Source organism: Argopecten irradians, chromosome 9 (genome assembly GCF_041381155.1).
Source record: "Argopecten irradians isolate NY chromosome 9, Ai_NY, whole genome shotgun sequence".
NCBI lineage: Eukaryota > Metazoa > Mollusca > Bivalvia > Pectinida > Pectinidae > Argopecten > Argopecten irradians.
The window spans coordinates 37,418,575-37,430,658 of NC_091142.1; the positions used below are offsets into that span (position 1 = coordinate 37,418,575).

Below are 12,084 nucleotides of genomic sequence, written 5' to 3' on the forward strand. Positions count from 1 at the left end.
AAAGATATGTTATTGAAAACTTACTTGATGATTGAAGTATTTTGGGAGATAAACAATCTGAAGGTTCAATATCACTTTCTCAAAAAACAAGTTTGCCTACCATATCACTTTCTCAAAAAACCAGTTTGCCTACCAGGTAAACCATTTACTTTGGTTGTTTGTTGAAGACTTCAAAAGTTGAGAATACTTATGCATGGCCACGTAATCCTTCATAGAATCGAGTTAGTTGAGAAGTTCAGATTGATCTATCCTTTCGCATTTCTCCTGTCGAGACACTCAAAGAACCTGTTTATATTAGATTGAAGCATTTTTCGGCAAAAATTTGCACCTTTCTATTCAAGTTAGGTGTTACTTGACCAATATCAGATTTCTTCAAAGGTCTTTTTTGCATCTGAAACTTTCAGATGAAGGTGATCAGTAGGTCAGGTGTTAAATTTATCATTATTTAAGGATTTCTGTGTGGATGTCGTTTGTGTACTAGAAATTATGGCGATCAAAATTCAACTATATAGACTATGTGCTATGATTTGATGGTCACTTTGATGCATTGTAATTGTCTTGTCTCAATCAGAATTTTAGAAGTCATTGGAGATTGTACTGCAAATATAGTGTAAAATGTTGGTGACTGTTCCCATGTGGCTTGAAATTGGTCAGTAAGTGAAACAGTGTAAATGTTGGTGACGGTTCCCATGTGGTTGTTGTGATCAAGTTACTGTCACTATTGACCTCATTCCTTTGTTGTGACAGAAATCTGTCGGTACAGGAACACATAGTCACCAGAGATATATGTAGATAATTGGAGCTTTGATGATTCTGCAGATATTTAAAAATAAATTGTACTACATTTTTTGGCGAGGATCACCTCGCCATTGTGATCGTGGTTGCAAAATTCTCTTTCAGTCAATTTCCTCAATATGATTGGCTTAGAACTTGCTCGCAGATACTAGCGCTCCTAACGGCAGTGTATTCAACAACTTTGATTTTACCGGGAATTTTAAATAGCAAATTTTGAATATGAAAGTTACTGAAATAAGCGTATCTGTAATGTTGAAATAGGAGAAGTAGATAACTGCTTTCATATCCTTACCATATACACTATCCAAATGATCTTAGGTTGGAAAATTTTCACTTGAATTGTTTACAATGTATCTAGACTTTCCGTCCCGTAAATATTGTTAACAATGCATGAAGACGTTTCGTCCCGAAAATGCTTCGCTTCGCCCCACGCGTTTTTGTCCCTACTAGTGACAATTATCCCGCAACGGAAAAAATGAAATCAATGTTTCACCACAAACATCAAAATTTTTACAATAATGATTTTTGTAATTTGAATCATATTAGTTCGGGAGCAAATAAATCTCAGGACGAAATGGAGATTTGTTTATCACGGCTGCGTTATGCCACATGTACGTGTAAATCCACAATGGAAGAAAGACAACTCTAAGAAAATTTAGGATAAACTTTGTAAACTGACCAAATAGCGCGTGAGAGACGATGGACATTTTCTAAATGTCCAAGCTGGCGTAATCTTCCAACTTACGGCAGTTAATAAGGTATGAATATTTACCACATCCACAATTATCGATAATTTTATAAGCACATGTATACATTATCAGATTATATATACATATTAAAGCACGTATAGAGGTTGTCACTAAAAACATTTTAGCCACTTTCATCACATGTAGGCCTACAGGAGCTTGACGTTCTGATAATATATATAACGTATTCAGTAAACTACGTAATTAACGAAGTATTTTTGGTCCGAATGACAAAAATCATACATAAAATGTTCGTATAACTCGAAGTGAGATTTTTTTGGACTACTTCATTTGTAGATCGATGAAAATGCCGATTTCTTTTTCATAATTCTTCCGTAGAACGGCACTTAAAAAGCTGTTTCAATCTACAACAAACGTGGAGAAAACGGTTAAATGTTTAGCAATTATCCTGAGTTATATTTTATCAACAATCATCAGAGCACTTGCATTGTGTGATCACTCGAGCGGAACTAATCTCTACCACCTGGCACAGTCTTACAAAGGGGTGTTATCTTAACGCCAACATATTTATCAACAACAGGTAGGTGTTGTTTTAGGAAACAATAGGAAGGCATTTATATACTGTTTCATATAAGCTGTCTTTATTTTCACCTGTAAAGTCACTTGAGATTTACCTGTATTTCAATCAGTATCATAGGTAACATTGGTGGGTTTTGGATAAAAATTCCTTCAATATATTCCGTATTATATACAACGTAACGTAAATTATTAATCAAAGATAATCAGTGCTTTAATATGCTAAGAATTAATATGGAGCTACATGTGGATTATTAAGAACGATGCATTTTGAGTTCCAGGTGAAATATTTTTTTACAAATCATATCTCAATTTTATCAGAAAAACAGGTTTCTTGATCAGTGTATATTCTAATGTAACAGTATTCTGTTTTGACATAGGAGTTCCAGTAGGGCTACATTCTTAGCCAACTTTCATTTCTTGTGACCGTGCATAGTTGCGCATGATTTCTCTTATCGCATAGACGTACACCGTGAAGTATTTGGTTAGAAAATGAGTGGAGAAAAACAATATCACAAAAGTTTAAATTAATATTGTCGGAAATTTTGACCTGTTGATTATAGTTTAAGTTGGTAATCTATTGAAGCCGACACAAACACACATATATGATGTTTTTATAAACATTGGTAATAATATATCATTGGGGTTTAATGCTCTATATGTATTTTTGATACAAAATATTTTTAGAAGTCACTTAATAATGTAAAAATACTAAATGAAATGAGATTGAAGACTGTTACTTAGGGTCTTAACCATATTCATTTTAATACACATTATAGATGTTAATGTTGCAATACCTGGCAAAATTATTTCAAGTCCATATGTTGAAGGTCTTGTAATTCTCAAAATGTTGCAAACTTTTAGTGCTCAGAATACCAAATTAACAGTTTTCTATTTTTTTCTGTTTAAAGATAATAGTACATATACCAATTTGTATCTAGTAACAATGTTTGACCGAAATTCAACCATAGGAAAGAAATTTATATGTTATTTCTAACATGCACAAAAATATATAACTTTACTGGGCTGTTAACGGACAACAGTTTAATTATTGGGTGCTCTTTTGCTATAATGATATACAAATGTACATGTACATTTACATTATAATGTAACATCACGCTGATCTAGAAATACCATCTTAGGATAAGAAAGCAGGAAAATTATATAATTATGATAAATGATGCATCCTAATGCAACTTTCAAAATATATTGTATGTTCTGTTAACTTAAAAAGGTCAGTCAAGTACAAGTAAAATTTGGAAATCATATTTGACATAAATTCACTTACTCTTTGGTAGGTTATTAACGCAGATGTTACATGTACATGTACTATATATGTATATAAGGTCACTTAACAGACATATATGGAAGACCTTGTGGAAATATATCACGTTTCAACAGGCAAAAGGCTTATATTATTTCAAACTTTTAATCAAATTGGTGTTACACTAAGTTGAAATTGGATAATTCCTTTTTTGGATTTTTTCTTTGATATTACTGAATGGTAAAGTTACTTCCATGTAAAATAAGTTTCAAAGAATTTTGCTTGATTTTAGTATCAATCTATTGAGAATCTAATGAGATTTATACCAGAGATTTTAGATATATCAAGGAAATCTTTAAAATTCTTGAAATAAAATCATTGTGAATTTAATTTAATTTCATTCATAGATTCTATTGTTATATTTTCATAGATATTAACAGAAACATATATCATGTATATATGTATCTGATATTAAATATGAACACTTATTGAAATGAAAATTAATCAATATACACTTAGATAAGTATCAACACAGATAACTTTTACAGGTAAATTTACCTGTGGCATTGGGTCTGCCTTTAGGAAAAAGACTATAACCACTGTCACAATAAACTACCCTACAGCTAAATCCAAAATGTTGGCGTTCAGAGATACACCCCTTACAAATGCAATCACACAAAAGCCTACACGATCACTGTTTTTAGTGCGATTACATCTTTGAGTATGAACAATACTAGTTCTTTGAACTTTTTACTCGGCAAAATAAACTTAACACCATGCCCATGCACATATGCATATGCATATACTTATACTTCTGTGTGCACATTATCAGATACATTATATGACAACTGCTGTATTACAATCAATTTATGAAGGACAAAACTCTAAAGAACAGGAGGACTAAAGAACAACAGAAAATAAATTTCAATAATATTTACTCTAAACTGGTATTGTTATTTATAAAAAAAAATGTTTAATTATATGATATTAGCCTTTTCGGTAATTACTCTGTTAATACATTTATTGTTTTCTTATGTTTTACAGAATGTCTACATGCAAGTATCATTTCAATTGGAACCAGTCCAGGAGAAAAAATGTGTGAACAAAATGAAAGAAATCATTTTCAACTGTGGAAGCTTAATACTGTAATAGTTTTTGATATGAAAATAATTACTATCATCATATTCAAATTCCATATATATAATATATTTAATGTTGTAAACATTTTTGATCCAAATAATTACCATCATCATCTTCATTCCATATATACAATACACATTAGTGTTGTGATTTGTGAATTTTACTTTAATATGCATATACTTGGTATTTGTTTATTTTCTATGACATCTACATGCTTGAAATAAAAAGAATAAATAAAACATTAAATTTATAACATAATATGACATTAGTTGTTAATATTTTTAGAAAACATATTAAAGGTGATAAAAACAGATTTTAAATATGCTATTTTTGTGTTGATATTTGTTTATTGTGGTGCACTTTATGATTTCCAACAAAAAATACGGGTTGTATTTGACGTAATTTCCATAAAATGTGCTTGAAACGAAGTCCACAACGACCCTTGTCTAGAACGATCGCATCGCTTATCGCCCCTGATATCACCAGGTGGCCGTAGATTCGTGACGTCATCTGAGACCAACTGCTGTGACAAGAGCCGGGAAACTCAATGGGGCAGTGTTGCGGTATTGGCGATTATAGATATTTAAAACAGTCGCGCTACGTGTAGTTGCTATATTGAATAGTGGAAATGAATCCGTATATAATATATAATCTATAACATACAATGATATAATAAAAACGATAGCTTACTCATTCTTATCGTCATATTCTGGGCTATAAAATTGTTATGTTCAGTATGTTAAAAGCCATTTGACATCGTGTACGTGTGTGCCACTGACTCAGGTTCAAGGGGGTTGCGCTTGACTTTTGTCTGTAACTTAAAACTCAAAACATAGACTTTAAAGTTAAACCAACAAGAAGAAATATAACTTTACAAGAAAATGGACCCAAATTACAATGAGACTACATGCTACATGCAAATACATGTACATATAATGCATTTTTATACAAAAAAAAAAAAAAAAACGCCATCCCTCATACCCTATCCAAAACCCTATCATACCGCGATAAACGTGCCCCTATCCCGCCTTATGTACGTACTGCACACCTCTATATTTCCTATTTGAAGCTTAATCTTTCAGAACAACCGCACAGAAAGGGCTAGACTTATTTATTTTCTTAAAGTTCTATAATGAGTTTTACGGATGTGTACGAAATAGAATAACAAGTACAGTAGTAACAATACACGCACGGCCGATAAAAAAGACGGGACACAAAACACAGAAACTAGATACAATGACCTAATATGGATGACATGTACTCGTGGACAAGATACACATGTAATAGTTCAACTAACACAGGACCACGAAACAACATATATTTCTTATAAAACACAAATCATTTACAAGACCGCATCATTATATTTTCTAACCGTGCGGAGTTTTGGAAATAAGAAACCTGTCGACCTTAGTAAATTTTAAAAGTATACGCACAGACCACAGCACACTAGATAGCCTATTGACCATTATGACACGATCTAGGGGTCTAAATAAAAAAAATCGGTAAAATTCGCATTCTACATATATATACGCAAGTGTACTATGTAGAATATAACAGGAAATTTGCGAGCATTGTGGTGTTTTGGGGGTTCGGGGGAGACCCTGATAAAGATATTACAATTTAGAATGACTGAGATATGAGTTTCACGATGTATTTTGATGATTTTGCGAGGGCTTAAGGCGAGATATTTTGTTTTTGGGGGGTCCTAAGGTCTCCTCTCCGAGAAGAAAAAATATTACTAAATGTATTTATGATTGCTGAGATGAGTTTTACGATGTATTTTGATGACTTTAGAGCGTTCTTAACATGGTAATTTTTCGAATTTAAATTCCTGCAATTAAATAATGATAACTGTGAATGTCGTCATATCATTATGCAACCCTGCTCGATCTGAACTAGTCCGCTAAACCTGCCTATATTATTAGGCTTTTTCCCCCCCCTATATATTAGGCAAAAAAAAAATAATTAAAAAAGCCTAATGATACGAGCAGGTTTAGCGGACTAGATCTGAACATACCTGTTTTCACACCACCGGCACATTGTTGTGTAACCCAAAATAAATATGAAAATCCCTAAAATGAAGTATGAAAAATGTGCAGAAGGACCTCTTTTATTTTTAATGCGCATTTTGAGAACATTTCAGTCGAGGAAAATGGGGGCAAAAGGACACAACTTATAAATTAATGATTTTTTTTCTTTTGATCTGCATGTATTTTTCATGTCTCCGTATGTTTGTAACAGATGATTTTCTATTAAAACGTAGGTCTAAAGAGGTGGGCACCAATAATTGTCCATTTTCGCTACGATCTTATTTCGCTCATAAAATTACCAGTAGATTCTATGTATATCAAAACTCCTCGGTTAATTTTATGTGTAAACTATAAATTACATACATGCACAGTCGTATTACTCCAGGGTGGACTGAATAGGAAAGAACTACTTATTCATTCGTGGTTTAACCCCTGACACACCATAAGCCACATGACATATGTACCCGCGACATTAATGACATCATTATTTACATGTAGTGACGTCATTTCATAGGTTATGACGTCAATAATGTGTCATTATGTAGGGGATAAATCTCGCTACCCAATAAGTCGAAATATAACATATTTTTCTCCGTGTGTATTTCCGTAAGTACTAAGACATGTGGCTAAAATGCACATGCATGTTGACAGTTCCGCGATCGGCACACCGGCTTCCGGTAGTTGATTGTCTCAGATGACGTCACAACTCATCGGAACTCAAGGGAGGTAAGTCATAGAAAAAAATATGTCGTCGAAAAGATGTGAAGATTGCTTTCATTAATTTTACTATTTAGAGACAAAATATAAGTATATATCAAACTGGTATATGTTTAGATATGCATTACAAATGTTTCTAGCGTATTATCTCATTTTCCATGTCCGTTCTGTTTTTATCACCTTTAAGATTATTGTTAATAATACACTAATCATCATCTTCGGCATACTTTATTCAAAATAAATTAGATATTAATTTGCATAACACAGGTTGTCTTATGTTTTCCCTCCTTGACTATCAATCTTCTCTGATCACTCTGAAAATGGTGATTTTACCTTTTTCGGTCGCCACATGAACTGCCTTAAATCAATTATATCCATTGCAATGAGACAACTGCATTTATTATAACGCTGTAAGCCAATTCTGCAAGATCAGCTTACATTGTTAATTTACATTGAATATATACATGCACAGTATGGTACCTTATTTATATCTCCTTTCCTATTTTCAATATACCTTGATGACCTGGAATCTTATCTGGCAGAAAAAGAATGTTAATTGTCTGACAACTATTGACAAATTATTTACAGATAATATTGAAATGTATCCCAAACTTTTATCATTTTATATGGCGATGACACTGTTCTACAACAAATGTTAAACGGATTTGAATAATATTGCATTACATTATTGCATTACATGGAAATTATAATCTAATATATCAGAAAGATAAAAGTTGTAATATTCTCAAAACGTAAATTGGCCCAACAACACCAGTTTACGTTATGGGATATAGAATTATTTTGATAAGAAGGGTATACATATCTATGTATATTTTTTAACATTAATGGTAGCGTTTTTAAAGAAAAGGAAAAAACTGCTGAACAAACAATTAAATCAGTGTCTACTATTTTTAAGAAACAAAGGAATGTATCCCTTCCTGTTGATTTTAAACTGAAAATATTTTAGTCACTTGTAATGCCAGTTTTATTATACTCATCAGAAGTATGGGGATTTGAAAATACAAATATTGTAGAAAAAATATTTGTAATTTCCTCAAGTTAAAAAAGTGTATAAAACAATTCATGGTTTATGGCGAGCTAACAAGATACCCAATTGATATTGGAATAAAATGTAGAATGATTACTTTTTGGCATAATGTATACTTAACATGAAAATAGACCAGACGTTTTTAGCTCGCCTATTCGAAGAATAGGGGGAGCTAATGTTGTCACCCCGGCGTCGGCGTCAGCGTTGGCGTCCCATTTCACGTTAAAGTTTTTGGGCAAGCTTCTGTTTCGTCAATTGTTTAAGCTTAAGTCATCATAAATGTTTCTGATTTTATTTTCCTAATGTGTATGGATGCTGAACGTGATAATGAAACAACCAATTTTGGGCCCTTTAGGTTTTTTTTTGAGTCTGTTAATTTGTCATATTTCACGTTAAAGTTTTTGAGCAAGTTTCTATTTTGTCTATTGTTTAAGCTTAAGTCATCATAAATGTTTATGATTTTATTTTCCTAATGTGTATGGATGCTGAACGTGATAATACAACCAATTTGGGGCCCTTTAGGTTTTTTTAGTCTGTTATTTTGTCATATTTCCATGTTTAAATAGTAAATACTTGAACAACAACTTCTTCTGAACTTTGCTGTTCTCCGACAGCTCTTGTTTAAATGGCTGTAAGATGTTTAAGATATTTTATCAGAGCTAGTTTAAATCATGTTTGGATATATCAATCAATCAACTTGCTGTTTTACAAAAGACTAATTACAAAAACTTGTTAAAAGTAGACCAATTGACCAGTTTATTCAGAAATGGTATGACTATATTGATAAGTCTTCTTGAGGACTGACATATTCTATATTTAAGACATTTTGGCATAGAAAAATATTCCTCTTGTCTGTCTCTGCTGCAAAACAATACTTGTTAACTGATACATTGGTCCCAGGAACTTAATGAGAATAGCAATTCAGAATGGATATTTTAATTGACATCAAATTAACAAGGAAAAGGTTAAAGATGCTATAAAGTCGTTTTGGCATATAACACCATAGGAAATATTAGAATGGGCTCCTAAGAGTTTTAGTATATGTTTCTTATTTTAACACCTCGGTGTCCAAGGAATCCTCAAAAGTCCAAACTGGAAGGAACACTAGCAAACTTTATTTCTTATTGTCCAAAAAATGTTGACTTTAGAAATATATCCTCCAATCATTGAGACCGAGCCATTTAGTACTTTCAGTACTTTGATTTCTCCTGGCTGTCCCCACGTACAAGTGTAATCAATATGTGCTTTGATAGACTAACTGAAAGGGAGATAAATACAATACTATTTACTTTGGTGCTGTGACATGTCCACTACCTTAAACTCTTGTTTTATATGACTAATCCAGCTTTTTTTTTGTCTGTAGGGTTGAACTTTGATCACTAGATAGCAGGTGAATGCCCTTTAAACATATTTTATAAATCAATATATCCACCGCCACATAAAGGGTTATTCAAAGTTAATAGTTCAGGGGTCAGTGCCTTAGTAAATATTTCAGAACAAAATTAAAAAAAATGTTCTCAATGCTTTTGAAGGGACTTTATTTTAAAAACTGATGTACCGTATTCGACCCAATAAGCGCCCATTTCTCTATAAGCACCCCTCCCCATTTTTTGAGGCCTTCATTTCAATTGCCCAGGCATAAATAAAGACTAAAAACTGTATAGATTTGCCATAATTTAGTCTTTAGCACTTTTTCAATTTTTTAAGCGCCCTGGGCGCTTATTGGGTCGAATACTGTATATATAAATTCTAATGTATTGTCTGGTACATGAGGTATTGGCACATGGAAGACTTCAACCTACATGTAGCAGACATTTTGTAATTAGCTATAGGTGATTCTACATAATGAATTTACATGCAGTTGCTTGTTTTTCTATGACATCTGATTAAGTCACAACTTCACCACTCCCCCCCCCCCCCCACAGACAACTTCACCACTCCCCCCCCCCCCACCTACCTGTGGGTTATAATACCTTTAATGTGAGGGCTGCGGAGGTCAACTGGTCGGGTGGTCAAGGTCAACTGATACATTACCCACTCAGTCTTGGGGTCACTAGTTCGAATCCACACATGACAGTTGTCATATACCGACAATTTTTCCGACAATTGGTGAGTGATTTTCTGCGGGCACTCTCATCCACTTCCTATACCTGACACATTATTAAATGAGCCTGGCTGCTTGTAGGACATAAAACGAAAAGCAAGTATTACCTGTTCATGCTAAGGAAACATCTTTCTATGTATAACTGAATGTAAATCTGGTGATCTAAAAATAGGCTGTGTTTCGAAGGAAGTTGAAATGAATTGATCTTTATGGATTTTATTTTTGTAGATCAAAAATTCCTCGATTTGGATTTAAAGTGTGAAAAATGAAACTTTTAACATATTCAAATTTTTGTGGTGTAACTATATATAGTGTTTATAATGGGCCTTAAGTGTTTCACAGATGAATATTTTGCGACGTGATGCCTATGTGGTACTAAACTATATCAAAATATTGTCACCACAAATAACAAAAAAAAGACCTGCTGTACAGTACTTGATTAGGTTGACATACAACCATGCTCTAGCTCTGTGTCCGTTTTAGCTCTGTAGATCACAACCTTAATGAGTATAAGCCAACCACAAAATAATTACCCAATTTTTATCAAGGTATGCTATCAAGTTTGTAAGCAGTATTGGTAAAAAACATAGTTCAAAGCCTTCAAGACCGAGTTCTTATAATATTCATAATAGAAAAAAAAGTATTTTACATGACTTTAATTCCACCATGATTTTGTTTCATATCTTTACTAAACACACAAATATAACTTATTAAAGCATTTGTAATGTGTGTATTTTGACCCCAACAGCGAATCCATTTGTGCCGTAAATAGTCGTACAATTTTAACGAACAACAGAAAAAATTTGAATACTTTTAACAAAAGGAGGCCACCAGTAGTTGGGGCAAGGACCTTTAAAGTGTAGAACTGTATGAATAGACTACTTTATGGTAATCAATACAGCGTGTGTTATATTTGTTAAGGGGAATTCCTAATGTGTATATCTATATATATATATATATATATGTGAACTGGAAACTTGTGCAGGTATATAGGTTTACAATATAGAACAAGACGTTTCAGGTCTTCTTAGACGAAGTACCAGTCCAATCTTTATAAGGAGAATCTATCTGGTAGATTCTATAGTACTTTTTTGTTCACATTTCCAGGTAGCAGACAAAAGGAGCTGTTCTAGCTGAGGACAGAACAATCACTCAGGTGCTCGGTGAAACCGAGTAGACACATCAAAGGTAACATTACTGCTTTGTACATTTTGTGTAAGATTTTTGTGGGTTTTTAAGATGGGGTAATTTATAAAACTTAGCTCGGCATAGCTGTCTTATGTAAGGATTTTTCTAATGTAAAAACTGGTTGAACTCGCTAATTACAATTTGTATTTTACACTTGATAACCTCAAATTACTTAAGCTTCATGTTGAGGCTAGCCACCAGAAAAATACACAATATAAATCTATGGAGCCTAATAGTGATCAGTTATTCCACAATCTCACTCATGTGTACTAATTATATCTTATATTAGCATTAAAACATACAGAACTTAAGACATTATTGATTTTTTAAAGAACCATGGAAACATCCTAATATGGTTTCTAAAGTGGTCAGTAAATGCGGGTGATATGGGGCTGAAAGGTTACTGGGATTAACATTAATTATATTGATCCAGTAGATATGTCAGAACCAGTTGACCACAGATTAGGTTGGGTGTTAGACATAAAGGAAATGTTTGCTTGTATTATTGTAACAGC

At 32.9% G+C, this 12,084-nt stretch overlaps 1 protein-coding gene across 1 annotated transcript in view; it reads left to right on the forward strand.

Annotated features, from left to right (window-relative positions):
• The window catches only part of LOC138332246 (sodium- and chloride-dependent GABA transporter ine-like), a 143,223-nt gene that overhangs the window by 61,130 nt on the left and 70,009 nt on the right, over positions 1-12,084 (forward strand). The window contains exon 2 of the mRNA XM_069280258.1: positions 11,489-11,569. The gene's annotated coding sequence lies outside the window, so the exon portion shown is untranslated. The remainder of the gene's footprint in view (positions 1-11,488; positions 11,570-12,084) is intronic.